This window comes from Takifugu flavidus, chromosome 2, assembly GCF_003711565.1.
Source record: "Takifugu flavidus isolate HTHZ2018 chromosome 2, ASM371156v2, whole genome shotgun sequence".
Taxonomy (NCBI): Eukaryota; Metazoa; Chordata; class Actinopteri; order Tetraodontiformes; family Tetraodontidae; genus Takifugu; species Takifugu flavidus.
Window position 1 is genome coordinate 1,295,400 of NC_079521.1, and position 16,120 is coordinate 1,311,519.

Below are 16,120 nucleotides of genomic sequence, written 5' to 3' on the forward strand. Positions count from 1 at the left end.
GTTTGGGGCTCATCCGTCAGAAGAAATGCCACACCTATAAATTTTCCCTCTAATTCCATTAAAACAAATGGTCTGGGCAGTCATGAGTGTTCCGCGTGCGCGCGTGTGTGTGTGTGTGTGTGTGTGTGGTGCTGGAAGTGAAGGGGGCAGGCAGACATGACTGGGATAATAAGCGTCATGGAATCTAATCAGATTTCTAAGAGGAATTGATTGTTGTGAGGCAGCCAGAGCAGGAGTGGGGTTGACAATAAGCTGAAATTTAAGTGTTAATTTTTATGCTAATCCTCTGGCATCTCTGTATGATGCAATTTGGTCCAGCAGCCTCTCGACTTTGCGGCGCAGATATGAAATTGTCCCGTGCACAGAGAAAATGTCAGCTTGCCAGAGCCTGAAAGCTTGTAATTTATTAGGTATGTTTCTATTAGTATGTGTCACAGTTGTTTGGAAGCCACATGCGCAGACAGGCGGCAAAACCACCTTGTTTTCTCTCCAACTTGCCTGATCCTTCTCTCTCCATCTTTCTCATACACACGCACACACACACACACACACACACACACACACACGTGTGTTCTTAAGATGGTTTCGGCTCAGTGGCTGCTACACTGGGACTTTAATGTATTATCATATATCGGGTGGTCCTTGCCCCCTGGACAAAAGGCTATTTAATACAATTTAATGACATTCCCAAGATTGGGGGGTGGTAGGTGGGGTGGGGGGGAAGGGGGGGTATAGAAGATAAAGAAATGACAATAAAAGGCAGAGAGAAATAGGCAGGGGGAAATAAAAAAGAGCATTCATACGGAAATTAACGAGGTAAATAATATTCTCCCTTAAAATTTAGTAATTCTATAGACTTGTGTGTTGCATGTGTATCTATATTTAATATCTTTAACTAAAAATAAAGCACCCCCCCCACCCCCACCCCCACCCCACCTGTTATGATGCAGAAATCCAAATTCTGCACTTTTGCAGAGGCAAACGCAGGATTTGAAACACACACTCCTGCACCGTTCCATTAAAACCTATATTTCCTTATGGGGCATCTCGCCGTCGCCGCGTTTAAAGCGCCGCTGCGCCCCGCCGCTCCGCGCTACCGCGACGCCAGCGAAGACAGTTCACAGCAGGCCCAGAAAAGACACTGAAAGGTTTGGATGCAACTCACATATAGGTCAATTAAATGCAGCAACATCTGCTCTCTCCCTGCCATTTGCATATGGTATTCATATGTTAATGACGTCCCTTGTTTTTTTTCCCCCCCCTCGTGCGTGTGTGCATGCGTGTTTGTGTGTGTTGTTTGTTTCTCTCTTGTGTATTTTTCCCCCTGTACTTCCTCCCCCCCCTCCTCCCATTCTCTTTGTATCACCGAACAAAAAGATGCAGAAAATTTGGATTCATACTTCCTCTTTCTGAGGAGGGAAAATAGGGATCCAGCCGGCCTATTTCTGCCCCTTCTTGCCTGGCGATTAAAGGGGAGGTTAGACAAGTGCCACAGTTGTTCCAGTGCCATGGCCCTGATTCCGACATGTAGCGCCTTTAACGGAGGAGAAGGCGAGACCATCTCTCTTCCCCAAGCAGCTTAATGCCTTATAAATCAATGATGACACAGATGGACTTGCGATAATCTATTTAGAATGCCTCACAGCAAATATTGTTTTGCAGACGATTAGACAGACAGTTTTATTTTTCCCCCTGACCCTTAAACCCCGTCTCCTGCTTATCACAACTCTGATTTATTCTGCTAATTTGGGATTTGCGTGTTTTCTTCCCCCCCCCCAAAAAAAAGAGACAATAATTAAGATACACAAAATGGCTGAAATCTGATTGTGAAAAGGCAATGTTTCTCGCGTGTGTGTGTGTGTGTGTGTGTGCGTGGGGGGGTTGGGTTGGCATGGGCAGCTTGCAAAAGGCATGAGGAGGTGCTGGTGTCTGTGCCAAGGCCATAATGATAAGGCATGCTCTTTAAAGCAGGGGGAGACGACCTTTTGCAGAATTGTATCTCCAGGGCATTCTGTTTGTATGTTTGTGCGTGTGTGTGTGTGCGTGTGTGTGTGCGTGTGTGTGACACAGAGAGAAAGGAAGAGAGACACGAGGGGGTTAATGGCAATCCAGGGTCTCTGCCCCTTTTCATGGTCGATGGGTCTCAATTTAGCATGTGAGGGTAGACCGGGAGGAGGGAGGGAGGGAAGGAGGGAGGGAGGGAGCAGAAGAGGAGTGCAAAAATGAAGTGGAGGTTGTCAGACGTGGCAGCTGCTCAGAGGCCCTGATAAATATAAGCCCTTATTGATCGGCTGAAAATGAAAGATCCCCGAGTGGCGTGCAGTATTTAGCTTCTCGTCTGCCTCGCGTCAGCGGTGGCCTTGCCCTGAAGGGATGGATTTCCAGCCGTGCCTCCGGGCACGACACGCCGTTTGGCTTTGATTTCATCTTTAACCTTTTCCGCCCGCGCTCCCTTGACCTCTGCAGCGGCGCTCGCTGAATCGCTCGGATTTTCACGGTGGCACTGACCCCTCCCCCGCCCTCCATCTTTGTCCTCCTTCTCACTCATAACTGTCTCCCGGCTCTGCCGTACACCTCGTTTATCTTCCTCCCTGCTGCTTCCGCCCCTTATTTCATTCCCACATCCTCTTTTAACCTCCCTCCTCGTTTCTCCTTCCAGGTTCCCGGGAAGAAGCGTTCCGTCAGAAGCCGCGACGAGCAGCCGCTTGATCCAAACAGAGGGGTTGCGCTCCATTATGCAGTTGGAGTGTTAAAGGTAAACCCGGCACACACGGCGGGGGGGGGGTGGGGGGCAGGCCTGTGGGACGCGGGCGAGGACCAGGAGCACCACAAATTCAGTGCTACACCTTCCAGTTGGATGCACATGCACGCTCCATAAGCCCGACTCACCTGTCCGGTCAGGGGTGCTTCCGGTCTCGCTCAAGGGGTGAAAGCTCCGGTTTCACTGACCTTCGGGCTTCCCAAAGACACGATAACCGGTCACAATCGCTGCTTATGGGTGGCCGAATAAAGACAGGGCATGTGGTTGTGTCCCGCTAAGCGTTGTTACTATTGGTGGTTCAGTTATTAAAGTCATTATAACAACAGAGACGTTCTCAGGGTAAAACTCTCTTACTGTTACTGTACTGTAACAGCTAGCTAGCTAGCTAGCGGTCTGCTAATAGGTGTGAGGGACGGACCGAGGCAGCGGCCATCGTTTTGCTCCTGTAGCTACGGAAAAACAAGAATTTCTGTCAAAAGCTCCGGCCGCCCAGCTCTACTCCAGATGAAATGGCAATTGCTGGGTTTCCAAGCCCTCTGTGATGTTTTTGTCTGTAACTATAAAGGAAGCAGATCACACAACGCACACATGCTCTCACACACTCCAACTGTTTGTAATTCACTCACCATTTAGTCTTATCCCCCAAGGCACGCTGTCTCCAACCAAAACACACGCACACACACACACACAGTGCACTGCAGCTACGTGCGCACGGCGAACTTGTAACAATCTGGATTGTGATAATCTATGATAATCATCCACCACATGCCACCTAAAAAAGCGCACATGGGTAACATTCAACACCCACTCTGGCACGCTGCTCCAGCGCATCCCGCCTCCCTCCGCCGCTCTTCCCAATGTCACTATACCTCCGGTGTCAATGTCACCGCTCTCCTTATTTCTCTTTTATGTATGAGGAGGGGGACAAAAGAAAGAAATCTTGAACAATTTATGCTCGGCATTAGTGTAATTGAATCCCACTCGTATATCAATGTTAGAAATTTGTGAAGTGCAGGTGATATAAATGCAAGGTGGGGATGCGTGAGAACAGATCCGTCCCCCCCCTTTTAACTTGTCTTTCTGAACATTGTCTCCTCTTTTTTTTTTTTAATTTGCTCCCCCCTCTCCCCTCCTTAAGCTAGATGGATGATAAATTCCCAGCCAGAGCGCCAGCAACAGCTGTTGGCAGACAGGCCTGATATGAGAATAGCAGCATAGGATGAGCAGACATTAAAAATTAATATGCTATTTAGCCTAGGTGTATTTTAGGTATTTGACATTTTCATGTCCGGGACGGACTAAATTTATTCATAGTAGAGAGAGAGAGAAAAAAAGAATAAAAATAAGGAGAGGTGACTGTAAGGGGAGCGTGGCAGATCCAAAAAAAGGGTTGTTTAGACCACCGAGGGAGCGCCAGGCTGCTTTATGGCGGCACCGTTCGCCTACAGTGACGAGCATTTGTCATGTGATCAGCCAACAAAGATTCCGAAAATTCGATAATTGTGGACGAAACCGTAAGATCGGGGCTGTCGCACGGGAAGGAGAAGCGGTTCCCCTTCGCGAGCGTCTTGGCTCCAACTTTAATCTGTCCGAGGGAGCCGCGTGTGAAACGGATTTCTGCCGCCGCTGAGCGTCTGTCCCGCCGCCAAACACCGGCCCCAACCAGGTCACCGCGGCAAAAGCGCAAATTCCGTGCGGAGCGTCGTAAGAACGTCCCTCTCTCTCCATCGCTCCCTCTCCCAATCTCGCCCTGCCATCCTTGTCGGTGATTAAAAGCTAATGCTTCTCGACTACATCTCTATATCCCTCCTCATCCTTTCACCGCTAATCGTTGGGAAATCTTAGACATGGCCCCGATTTGTCTTCCAGGAGGAGAAACGAGGGGCTTCGGATGGATTGATGTGGGGGATAGTTTTCAACATTTAGACCTCCCTTCTGCCCTCCGTGACAGACCTTCAGACACCTTCGGGGACGTCCTTCCAGAGACTCGCCCCTGTAGCCAAACCAATCGTCAGATTTGCCTCATTTATTGGGTTTTTCGGGGGTTTTATTCATCCATCCTTTCCCCTTTTTTCCTCCAGCTCTTTTCCTTGGCGTCACCGGGAAGCAGGCGACAGTATATACAGTGTTATTACCTTGGGGAACATTTAGCAGCTCCGTGTTTAACACCACGTAACCTCTGTTACATCAGGAGCCACAACAGAGGGGGGGAACCTGGGAAGCAGAAATGGTAGACAGCCCGTGTTAAGTGAACATTCCACTGATCACCACAATAAAGATGAGAGGAGGGAAGCGAGAGACGCGGAGAGAGACGGAGCGCCGGAGCGGATGTGACAAGCCTGCTTTATTCCCAGCTATTGGATGATGAGCGATTCTTAAGGGAAGGAAATTTCCTTGCGATATCTCTCACTACAAAGTAAATAGAAATCAAAGGCCTTCATGCTCCCAGACAGACGCGCTATATGAAAGAAACTGTCTTAACAACCTTCTTTATTTCGCCTGTTTCTTCCATCTGTATCCCCCATTGATTCCACGTAACGGGTGTTAAATGAAACTATTTAAAAGGCAACCAATCCACTTGACTCGTTCTGTGTGTGTGTGTGAGGGAGGGGGGGGCAGAATCCAGCAGAATCCAGCTTTGAGCCTCCTAAACTACGCCTTGTGTTTGCATTGTGTCGTAACTGTTTTGGCCAGTTTGAAGCAGATCATACGGCCTCTTATAGAGCGATTTAAGCCCCGCGGCGTCCGGTCGCTCGCCCCCGGTGTGTTTTCAGACCGTTCTTTGTCGTGTGCTGTTTGCTCACCAAACACTTTCCAATTAAATCCAAAGCGACTGGCTGGAAATATAAGTAATGAACGCTGCCCCTCTTTGCTCGTCCCGATCTAAATGGGGGGAAGTAGCCTAGCGGAGCAGGCGACAGTCCGCTGAAGTGTAAATGAGGAGCCCCATCTGCCTAGGGGACGCGTTCACGCTGGGGGGGCGGGGGGGGTAATAAGGTGTTGGGTGGATGTCAGGGCCGTGGCCACCGGTCAGGTTCCTCCACTCCCGACCGGCTCCTGCTGGAAGCGGAGGAGGTCGTCCGCTAGCTGTAGCATTGTGTCGGCGTGCTGGTCCTGCTAGAACCGAGGCTGGAGCTGGTGCTGGTCCTGGTTGGAGACCCAGAACCTGAACACCACACTGTCCTTCTGGCGCGCAACACCCGCAGACCCAGTTCGATTCATTCCAAAAGACCTCGGTTGCTATGACGCCACGGCTGGTCTTATTTGCCGACCTGTCGCAGCACGAGACTCGGATGCTCTTATCAACGTGTCGGACCTTCGTTGTTGAGGTGATGGGACTAGAACAGTTCTGCTGTTCCTCCTGGAAAAGTGGGGAGAAGAACAAAAGGCACGCGGTTGCCTGAATCCTCCGAGGGCTTCGCGCGCTAGCAAAGTAACGCGCAGCATATTAGCGAGAAGCGGCTGCGAGCCCATCGTTTCCTTCGCCTCCTTTGTGGCGTGGCTCACTTGCCTCAGCGAGCTTCCTGAATGAAACTGTTGGCTTCCTGTTCTTTTATATGCATGGCCACATCTGGGGCGCCTGCTCGCAGGGCCCCGCTGCTTAATAACAATCACCTTCCCTTTCACTCGGCCCTGATTGTTTCTAATTTGCCCTGACAGATAGTAGCTGACAAGCCGCCCGCGCCTCCCTCCCTGCGTGACCCGGGCTCACTCAGCACACTTATAAGGCCTGTCATCTCCAATATTTGATTTTCACTTTGGAAAAAGTTATGTGTTTTAGAGCTGCCATAACCAGAGCCACCGATGCCTCCCCAGCCACCGCCAGCACCCCCCAATCTGGTGATGAAATCAGCATTTAACTGACCCCCTCCCCCCCCTTCTCTTAAAGCCTCCATCTCCCCCTCCTCTCTCATTAATTGTCTTTTTCTCTGTTACCATTTCAACCTTTCTTCCTGTCTCTTCCATTCATTCTTGCCTTATGAAGCCAGTGCACGTGCGCGCGCACGCGCGCGTGTGTGTGTGTGTGTGGCAGCAGGGTTGTAGACTCATATGTTAACCACCCTCCTTCCCGGTGAGCCACCTCTGCAGTGGCGTTCACTCAGGCGTAGACAGTACAGAGGCGCCCGGCTCACGACGGAGCCGTGCACGTTGACAAATAAGCGCCGTGCACATCCGGGCCGTCAAACAGGCGCGCTCCCAGCGTTATTCGCTTTGCATTGATTCCCTTTAAAGGTATAGGGAGCCGTGTAACATGCACATCAGGTAGGCTGATCATTAAATGAAGGGATGGATTCATCGACAGCTTGACGGATGACATTTTGCCAGACGATCCATACAGGCCTTCGATAAAAACACAATTTAGAGCTTAAAACAAAAGAGGGGGGGGGGCGAAAAGAAGAGAAGAGAACAGAGAGAAGGGCAAACATGATTAGTGGATAGATTCATGGACGCGTGCCAGAGTGAAGCACCTGATCCCCGGCGTGGTGCCTCCATATGATCTTAGATATGCTCTGAACCGCTGGTCTCAGAAACAGGGAAGGTGCCCCCCCCCAGACCCACCCATCGGCAGTAAGAACGCCATGATGGCGGAAGGTGATTGGCTCATTCGCCAGGATCTGGGGGGGGGGGTGGATCAGCTTGTGTTTCTGCCCGGATCAATAGTTGGTCAATGCTTGGAGAAGGAAACCTGGTCAAGGAGCCACAGAGGGCCGATGTGTGGAGCACGTTGGGGGGGTGGGGGCGTCCCGCCACAGAACCCCCCCCCGCCACACTCATCCGGGGGGACGGTAGAGGCACGCGCTCGCCGCCGCCCGCCTTCACCTGATCGCCACCATCGCTGGTTATTGGTTCTCATTGTTGTGTGAAGCCAAGCGTTAATAACTCCCCTCCATCCCAACCCGCCCTCACCCCCACCCCCACCCCCGCCCTCGCCCTCACCCTCCAAGACTATTTTGGGACCTCAAGGTGCCCAGGGCGCACCCGGCGCCGTTCTCCATCTTCACTCAATGACAAAAACACAACTAATTGGAGTACCACTGCATGTTTTCACTAAAGGCACAATTTAATTACATTTGAGCTGGGAACGAGTATTTTGGGAACGTCTGCATGTTCATTCAAACAAATTGAGCGAATGAAAAGCAATATTTGTTTTGCTTTGATTAGCAAACAGGCAGGGTAATTTGTTAAAGAGAAGGAATAGGGCAGGAAATATTTAACCCTCGGCTGCCCAGTGCTGGACCAGCACACACACACACACACACACACACACACACACACTCCCCAAACGGTGGTGCCCTTTCCATCCCAAACATTAATGAACTCTCGCTCTTGGCTTTGACGTCCCATTTCCTCCCCTACTTTTTTTATTTTTTGGCTTTTCCACGTCTCTGCCTGAGCTGGAGCCTCTGTCCTGGGCTCCTCCTCTTCATAAATCCCTTATTAATAACTGGGTGAATAATGTAAAGTGTATTGTTTTCTCTAAGGTTGTATTAATAAACATGAATGAATTTATTTGTCTTCACCAAGGCATGATTAATGCACATTAATGCATGGATATTGCTCATTCTGCCCCGCATCGCCAGGCACATATCACCCCCCCCAAAAAACACTTGTGCACGCGGGCGTGCACGTTGCACGTCCCGCCAAAAAAAAAAAAAAGAAGGAAGAAAAAAAATCAACCTATCATCATTAAATATTTATGGCATATTGTTAATGGTTTTGTAAAGAAAATAGCGAGTTATTAATCCTCTGATTAACAGCTGATTAACCTTTTTTATTAAACACGTGATCCGTACATCATCAACTCGGGATATGTCGAGTGACTGCACGGCAAAATAATTATTTTTATGTCTCTTCTAATTGCAAAAACCGCATGACTGCATCATGTGTGTGTGTGTGTGTGTGTGTGTGTGTGTGTGTGAGTCAACTCACCAACTTGTTCAAACAACATGAGATGTATGTAGCTCCAGATGACAATGAAGGCTGAAGGAAAGGAAGAAAATAAAACACGCTAGCATAAGCAGAGCATTCTTTCACACTGGGGGAACAAGAGCAGCGGCTAAAATTAGCCGCAGATCTTTTTAAAACAATGGGCTTTAATTCACATATCCGTTTATTCTGCAGCCACTGGCACGGCTGGGAAAGTGAAGGCAAACATGGCTGAGGGACAAAACATTCTCCTCTTTCGTGCCTCTGCTCATCTCAAAGCTCATTGTTGCTGTATTTTTAGTTCTCGTCAACCAAAAGACAATTACGGAGCGTTTTCCCACATAATGGAGCCGAATTCTATTCAATTTCAATTTCTTCTTCAGATTCGCCGCCGCTTCACGACTGTTTCAGTGTCTTATATTGTTCAACTAATATTGGATTGACCAAAAAATATATACAGTATATGTAATTAACTGTCTCGTTATTACGCACAGAAAAATGCTCCCACCAGCAACAATTCCTCACATCAATTAACTGTAGAATAATATTGCAATAAATGTGGAAAGAACTTTCCTGATATACAACATTGTCTGTCTGTCTGTCTGTCTGTCTGTCTGTCTGTCTGTCTGTCTGTCTGTGTGACTCTTTTCATGATTTTTCATCATTAAATATTTTTTATCCACATGAACTCAGATCAAGTCATGTCCGTCCAACTTCCTGTTGTGTTTTTGCTCTCTAGCGCCCCCCCCCCCCCAGCCCCGCCCCCCCAGCCCCGTCCTCCATTGCTCACCTGTCTCACTTCTCTGTATTTCCCATCAACTTTATTCCGTCTCACTGTCTCCACCTTTAGAACCTCTTTTGTTCTGCATCATCATGTCGTTAGGCCAATTATCTGAACCTGCCACAGAAAGTTTGGCTGTGTGTGTGTGTGTGTGTGTGTGTGTGTGTGTTCACTCTCCCACTTTGCTCACTCATGAACAAACTGCCTATTTTCTGACCTGTGCTAGCTGGAGGCATTTGCAGCGCCAGATGGACTTTGGAGTCATTTAAAAAGAAAGGTTCCACTCGGAATTTTATTAGAAATCTTGTGTCCCATTGTTCCTGAAGCACACACGCCCGTAGCTGCAGGTACATGAGCATTAAGCCTCTTAGGACTCCTTGTCTCACAATAGGCGGTGCAGCCTGCGCGGTGTGTCAGGGAGAGGTTTAGCCATGGTGCGGGCCCTCCTTAATTACTGGGGGCTGCTAAGAAGATACCACAGAGCTTTGGCTGCAGTAGGTGTTGGGTCAGCGGCGGCCTGTGGGATTAGCTCTCTGCACCAGTCAGAAACGTTCCGAAAGAATTTTAATCGCGTTTCATGTGGATCCGAAGTAGCGCGCGGTCCTCTACGCACACCTGGACACACCTGAGCTGAAGGGAGGACGCTGGTGTCCTGCTGGACGCCCCTCGGTGGTCACGGCCGGGCTGAACTTCCTGGATGGAGGCGGCCCCCCCCTTTTTCACTCTCCATTTGCAATAATCACCACTAATTCACGCTCGCACAAAAGCCGTCATCTGTCCTGTCACCTTGGACCGTTTCGCAAATCAAGGCCGAACTCCCTCCCCCCTGGTTTCCTCCTTCCCCTCCTTGGCTTTTATCTTCTGCCTGCGCCTGGAGGTGCGGAGCTTCCTCTCCACAGCAGGCTCTGCAGCAGTGGTGACGGGCTGTTGAAGGGGGGGGGGGGAGTCGGGTGGCTGAGCAGACACTGTGACAACCCACCTGTCAGCAGGTACTCAGCATAATTGGTAAACGACGGCCGCGGGATAGTAGCGGGGCCCCTTCTTTTCTCCGTCTTTTGCTCCGTTCCTTGTTTGACAAGCGCTTGAAGTCACCAGGCAGTTGTTCCTCCTTTATTTCATCCCGCGAAACTCCGCGGCCGAGCGAGAGGGAAGAAAAATGGAAGTAGGTGATGACAACTTGTTAAATATTAGTCGTTCGCTGGGGGTGATTAGCTAAGGAGCTGATGGCTCCACCTGCACGTTCCATTCCCAGCTGTGAATCCATCACGGCGTTCCCGCTGCAGCAGACTCCACACGCCAATCCCAGACTTCAGACTCTGTTTGCTCTCTGATGAAACAAATTCATCTTCATCACGTCCTCTCGTGGCTCTCAAACTCACTTTACTGTATAGTCAATTAAACCCTCAGGGGCCACTCTGTGCGGAAAAGGATATATAATGCTTTGACATTTGAGTGAGTCCACATTAGGCCCACCCAGAGAGCATTCCGCTTTGAGCTGGATGAGGAAGAGTCATAGCTAAGCCTAGAGGTAGACGAAAGCCAGTCAGTGGGATTGGGTCTCTTCTAAGCTAGTTAGCTCATTGGATTCAGTTACTTATGCTGATGTAATAGGGCAATTGTAAGCTGATACTGAAGTCTCTCTGTGACCCCTATGCAGGCTCCTATTCTCATACCAGGCTACCTAATATGTACTTAAGCACACTGTAACAATATCCTAATAAATAACTAAAATGATGTAAACGTGATAGAGGAGTGTGTTAGCGTCCAGGCTTTTTACGTTGTTCTTGGCTCCGCGTTCCGACTCTCCGGTGTAAATCGGAGATCGCCTTCTTTGTTCGAGGGATTCTTGCTGCCGCGGACACGCGTGGCGTCCTGGGGAGGGCCGGGGGTCAGCGGCGGAACAATGGGCCGGCGAGCCGGGCGGTTGTGAGCGCGCGCGGGCGGGCGCGTCTCCCAGGCCTGGAGCCGCTTCTGCATCTGGACGGCATGAATAGCGCCGTCAGCTCCAGCGGCTGGTTAAAACAGCCCCCCCATTGTCGCGACTCGCCCCTCCCTCTCTTCAGGGTCGCGCTGCTTCGTAGCGTTTCTTTCAATTAGCGCCCGTTTTCATTTCTAACAGGAGCTCGTTTTTTTTTTTCCCTTTTGAAAGGAGGATGCAAATATTTAATCATTTTGCTGAGCATACTGATGTTGACGTGATCCACTGACCAATATGGACCGATATGAAGCATGCGTGTGTGTGTGTGTGTGTGTGTGTGTGTGTGTATTAATTCTCTTTAGTATTCCCAAACATCAATATGTGGAACAAAAATGCCTGGCTCCTATTGTCTGCTGCTGCTCTTTAGGGGTTCGCTGGCGCTGCACACGAACAGATGTGTTTCAGATCATTGTTGTTATTTACCAACGATAGGCTCCCGCTCAAGAAACGTCCCCCCGTCCTGATTTATTCATCTGGACAGTGGATTTATGCAGAGACGGTGGAAACCTGCTTCTCTTCCGCACGGAGAGGCAGGTAGATTCATTATTCATGAAGCTAATGCATTGTTTCTGTTGCTTTATATCTCTTTTTTGTTCTCGCACACACACACACACACACACACACACACACACACACACACTCTCTCTTCTCCTGCATGTTGCTCGGGATTTTCTCCGGCAAAGGTTGGCAGTTAAATGTCTGTATTGAAATGAGAAGTTTGAAGGATGGGGCGCTATCTCCGCGTATTTATTCACACGTATGCGTAAACTGATCTAAATCGCTCTTTGAGCCACAGAACGGTGCTTTAAATGTTAAATGGGGGTTGAAGTCTGCCTGAACTAATTTGTAGGGCTTTACACTGTTTTGACATTTAAATGTGATAAGAATAGCAAACTGTACCGCCGACCTATTTTGAAGACGCTTTCGGAATACATTCGCATCATCTGTGGCCTATAATTAATAAAAAAAGACAGGCCTCCCTCGCTCCAGATTTGATTATAATACAACCTTATAAACACACCAGGGATAGATGAGAGGGGACAAAGAGGGGAGGGAAGAAGGGAGAAAATAACAGGAATAAAAACAAGAGAAATGATGGGGGCAGGAATTAAGAGGGAGGTGGATTGCGAACACCTGGTCTTTGAGGCAGATTGCGTTGGCTGGCTGCTGTGCTATCACATTACTCTGATCCCGCATCTCTTGTTTGTCGGAGAATTGAGAGAGAAACGGGGGGGTGGGGGGTGGGGGGGGGGTGTCGGGGAGAGGCGGGTTCGGGCTCTGTAAAATCAGCATGCAAATAACACCACATTGTTAACTTAATCAGATACAGTGGAGGAAATCTGGAGAAGCAGCAGAGGTGTGTGGCGTCGATGAGACTGGGGGACAAGAGAGGGCCAGACAGGGGCCCCGGGGTGAAGGGAGATGGCCGAGGGTGTGCACGTGACACACGCACACACGAGTCTTAAAGGCCTTGCCCGTGTGTGCGTGGATGTTCATACGCTGTAGTACCAGAGAGGTCATTTTTTAATAAAAATATCTGCTGCCATAATGAAGCTATCGCCCATAAACACGTCTGTGTGTGTGTGTGTGTGTGTGTGTGTGTGTGTGCAGTAATGAGTGTGTGTCCTGCGTCCTCTGTAGTCAAAGATAAGTCGGTGCTAAAATGTTGAAGGTCAGAGGAGGAGAAAGAAGGAAAGAAGGAAGGAAGGAATGAGAGAAATGCTGGGATGGCTGAAGATTTGGTGGAGAAAGATGCTCAGAGTCCTGGGAGGCAGCCAGAGCTAACACACACACACACACACACACACACACACTCACACACACTCACACACACCACACACACACGCACTCACACACACACACACACACACACATTGGCGTATTTTTTTACACTGAACAAAAACTATTATTTCGCTAGTATCAACAATATTTAGCATAAAGCTACTAATATTATGAATTAATGTTTCTTTTTATTTCTTTTACAGTTAAATAATAAAATAAGTGTGTCTGTGAGTGTGTGTGTGTGTGAGTGTGTGTGAGGGCCGATCATAACGTCCACTGGCTGTTTTCCTGTTTTAGTCTTTAATGTTTCGATTTACCTTTGAGGTGATGTCAGAGGTCAAAGGTTAGAGGTCAGATTCAATAGGCTGATGTTTTTGTTGCATCATTGTGTATATTTCAATATTTCCTCCACCCCTCCCTCCACTCCTCCCTCCACCCCTCCCTCCACTCCTCCACTACTCTCCACCCCCTCCACTCCTCCCTCCACTCCTCCACTCCTCCCTCCACCCCTCTCCCCACTCCTCCACTACTCCACCCCTCCACTCCTCCCCCACCCCTCCACTCCTCCCTCCACCCCTCTCCCCACTCCTCCACTACTCCACCCCTCCACTCCTCCCTCCCCCCCTCTCCCCACTCCTCCACTACTCCACTCCTCCACTCCTCCACTACTCCACTCCTCCACTACTCCACTCCTCCACTCCTCCACCCCTCCCTCCACTCCTCCACTCCTCCCTCCACTCCTCCACCCCTCTCCCCACTCCTCCACCCATCCCTCCACTCCTTCACCCCTCCCTCTACCACCCCTCCCCCCTCCACTCCTCCACTCCTCCACCCATCCCTCCACTCCTTCACCCCCTCCCTCTACCCCTCCCTCCACTCCTCCACCCCTCCCTCCACTCCTCCCTCCACTCCTCCCCCCTCCACCCCTCCTCCCCCCCCTCCTCCCTCCTCCCTCCTCCTCCCTCCCTCCTCCCTCCACCCCTCCCTCCCCCCCTCCCTCCACCCCTCCCTCCCCTCCTCCACCCCTCCCTCCACTCCTCCTCCACCCCTCCTCCCTCCCCTCCTCCCCTCCTCCACTCCTCCCCCCTCCTCCCCTCCTCCACTACCCCTCCCTCCACTCCTCCCTCCTCCCCTCTCCTCCCCCTCCTCCTCCCCTCCTCCCTCCCCTCCTCCCCCTCCACCCCTCCCCTCCTCCACTCCTCCTCCCTCCACTCCTCCCTCCCCTCCACTCCTCCCCCCTCCCTCCCCCCCTCCTCCTCCCATCCTCCCTCCACCTCCTCCCTCCCCTCCTCCCTCCCCTCCTCCCCTCCTCCCTCCTCCTCCTCCTCCCTCCTCCCCTCCTCCTCCCCTCCTCCCTCCTCCCTCCTCTCCTCCCCTCCACTCCTCCACTCCTCCACTCCTCCCTCCTCCCTCCCCTCCTCCTCCTCCCCTCCTCCCTCCCCTCCTCCCTCCCCTCCTCCCTCCTCCCTCCACCCCTCTCCTCACTCCTCCCTCCACTCCTCCCCCCCTCCTCCCCCCTCCTCTCCTCCCCCCTCCACTCCTCCCCCCTCCCTCCACTCCTCCTCCCTCCACCCCTCCTCCCTCCCCACCCCTCTCCCCCCTCCTCCCTCCACTCCTCCTCCCTCCACTCCTCCCTCCCCTCCTCCACTCCTCCCTCCCCCCCTCTCCTCCACTCCCCTCCTCCCTCCCCTCCTCCCTCCCCTCCTCCCTCCCCCCCTCCTCCCCCCTCCCTCCCCTCCTCTCCTCCCCTCCTCCACTCCTCTCCTCCCCCCTCCCTCCACTCCTCCACTCCTCCCTCCACCACCTCTGCCCAGAGAGAAGATCACCTCTTCACGTGAAGGTGGAGCAGTGCTCTGATCCTGTGCGTGTCTGTTGCCCCCCCTCCCCCCCCCCCCCCATAAAGAGCGAGAGCATCCTCCCCTCCCCTCTGAGGTCTCACCCAGCTTCTCCTTCCTGCTTTCATCACCCTCTCTCTCCTGACGCCCTGGCGCTCCGCTGGCAGGCCTCTTGGTTTCCTCCGTCCTCACCCCCCCCCTCCCAAACCACCTCTCTGATCTTAAGAGCAGTCGCCTCAGTGTTGTTCTGATAAAGCCTGATAGATAAATATTCTCTCTCCGTCCCTGAGGCCCTCCACCCTCCCCAGAGAGAGCACACCCCTCCAAAGCACTTCCTCTTCCACAATTAGTGTGTAATAAATACACCCTGGCCTTAAAGTAGATAATGCTCTCTCTCTCTCTCTCGCTCACTCGCTCGCTCGCTGGCTTCCATTTATTTTACTGTAAATACCACTTTACCTCTGTTTCTAAATTTCAGGAAATAATGAGAAGGCCATGAGCTGATTTCCTTTCTCATAAAACAGCCGAACAAGAAGAATCTGAAAACAAAACCGGTTGAAAACCACTAACAGATACGGCAGCGCGTGAAAAAAAAGAACGCCTTTCTTCAACCCAAGGCTAAGCCGATGGCTTTGATAAGATTTGTTTGCTTTCTTAAACAGGAAATGTGCTGCTTAAAAGAACAAAGATGCATAAGTTTAACTGCATCACAGCCAGCTCCAGTTTCCCTTTAAACTCTCCAGATTAAGAAAAATAGAGTGCGACGCAGGAAGTGGCGTGAAGAGAGACAGAGAGGCGGAGGGAGTTGATCAAAGCGATGGAATAAAGAGAGCTTTAACACAGTCATATTAAAAAGACATGCAGCAGTTTCAATATTTAAAAATCCCATTTGCTTCGACAGAAGAGCTTTTTCATTCCCGACCATATGGCAGCGCTACCTGGATCCGGCCCCGCTCTTATCTCGCTCAAAGACAAAGGCAAAGTGAACGAGCGAAGGGTGGAAACGGGGCCCGGGTGGGACGAGGGGGGAAGAGATTCTTTCAAACAGACGCTCA

The 16,120-nt window shown here is 50.9% G+C and overlaps 1 protein-coding gene across 7 annotated transcripts in view; it reads left to right on the forward strand.

Moving 5' to 3' along the window:
* The window catches only part of znf536 (zinc finger protein 536), a 140,236-nt gene that overhangs the window by 47,758 nt on the left and 76,358 nt on the right, over window positions 1–16,120 (forward strand). For all 7 annotated transcript variants that reach the window (XM_057017010.1, XM_057017043.1, XM_057017069.1 and 4 more), the window contains one exon: window positions 2,660–2,755. The gene's annotated coding sequence lies outside the window, so the exon portion shown is untranslated. The remainder of the gene's footprint in view (window positions 1–2,659; window positions 2,756–16,120) is intronic.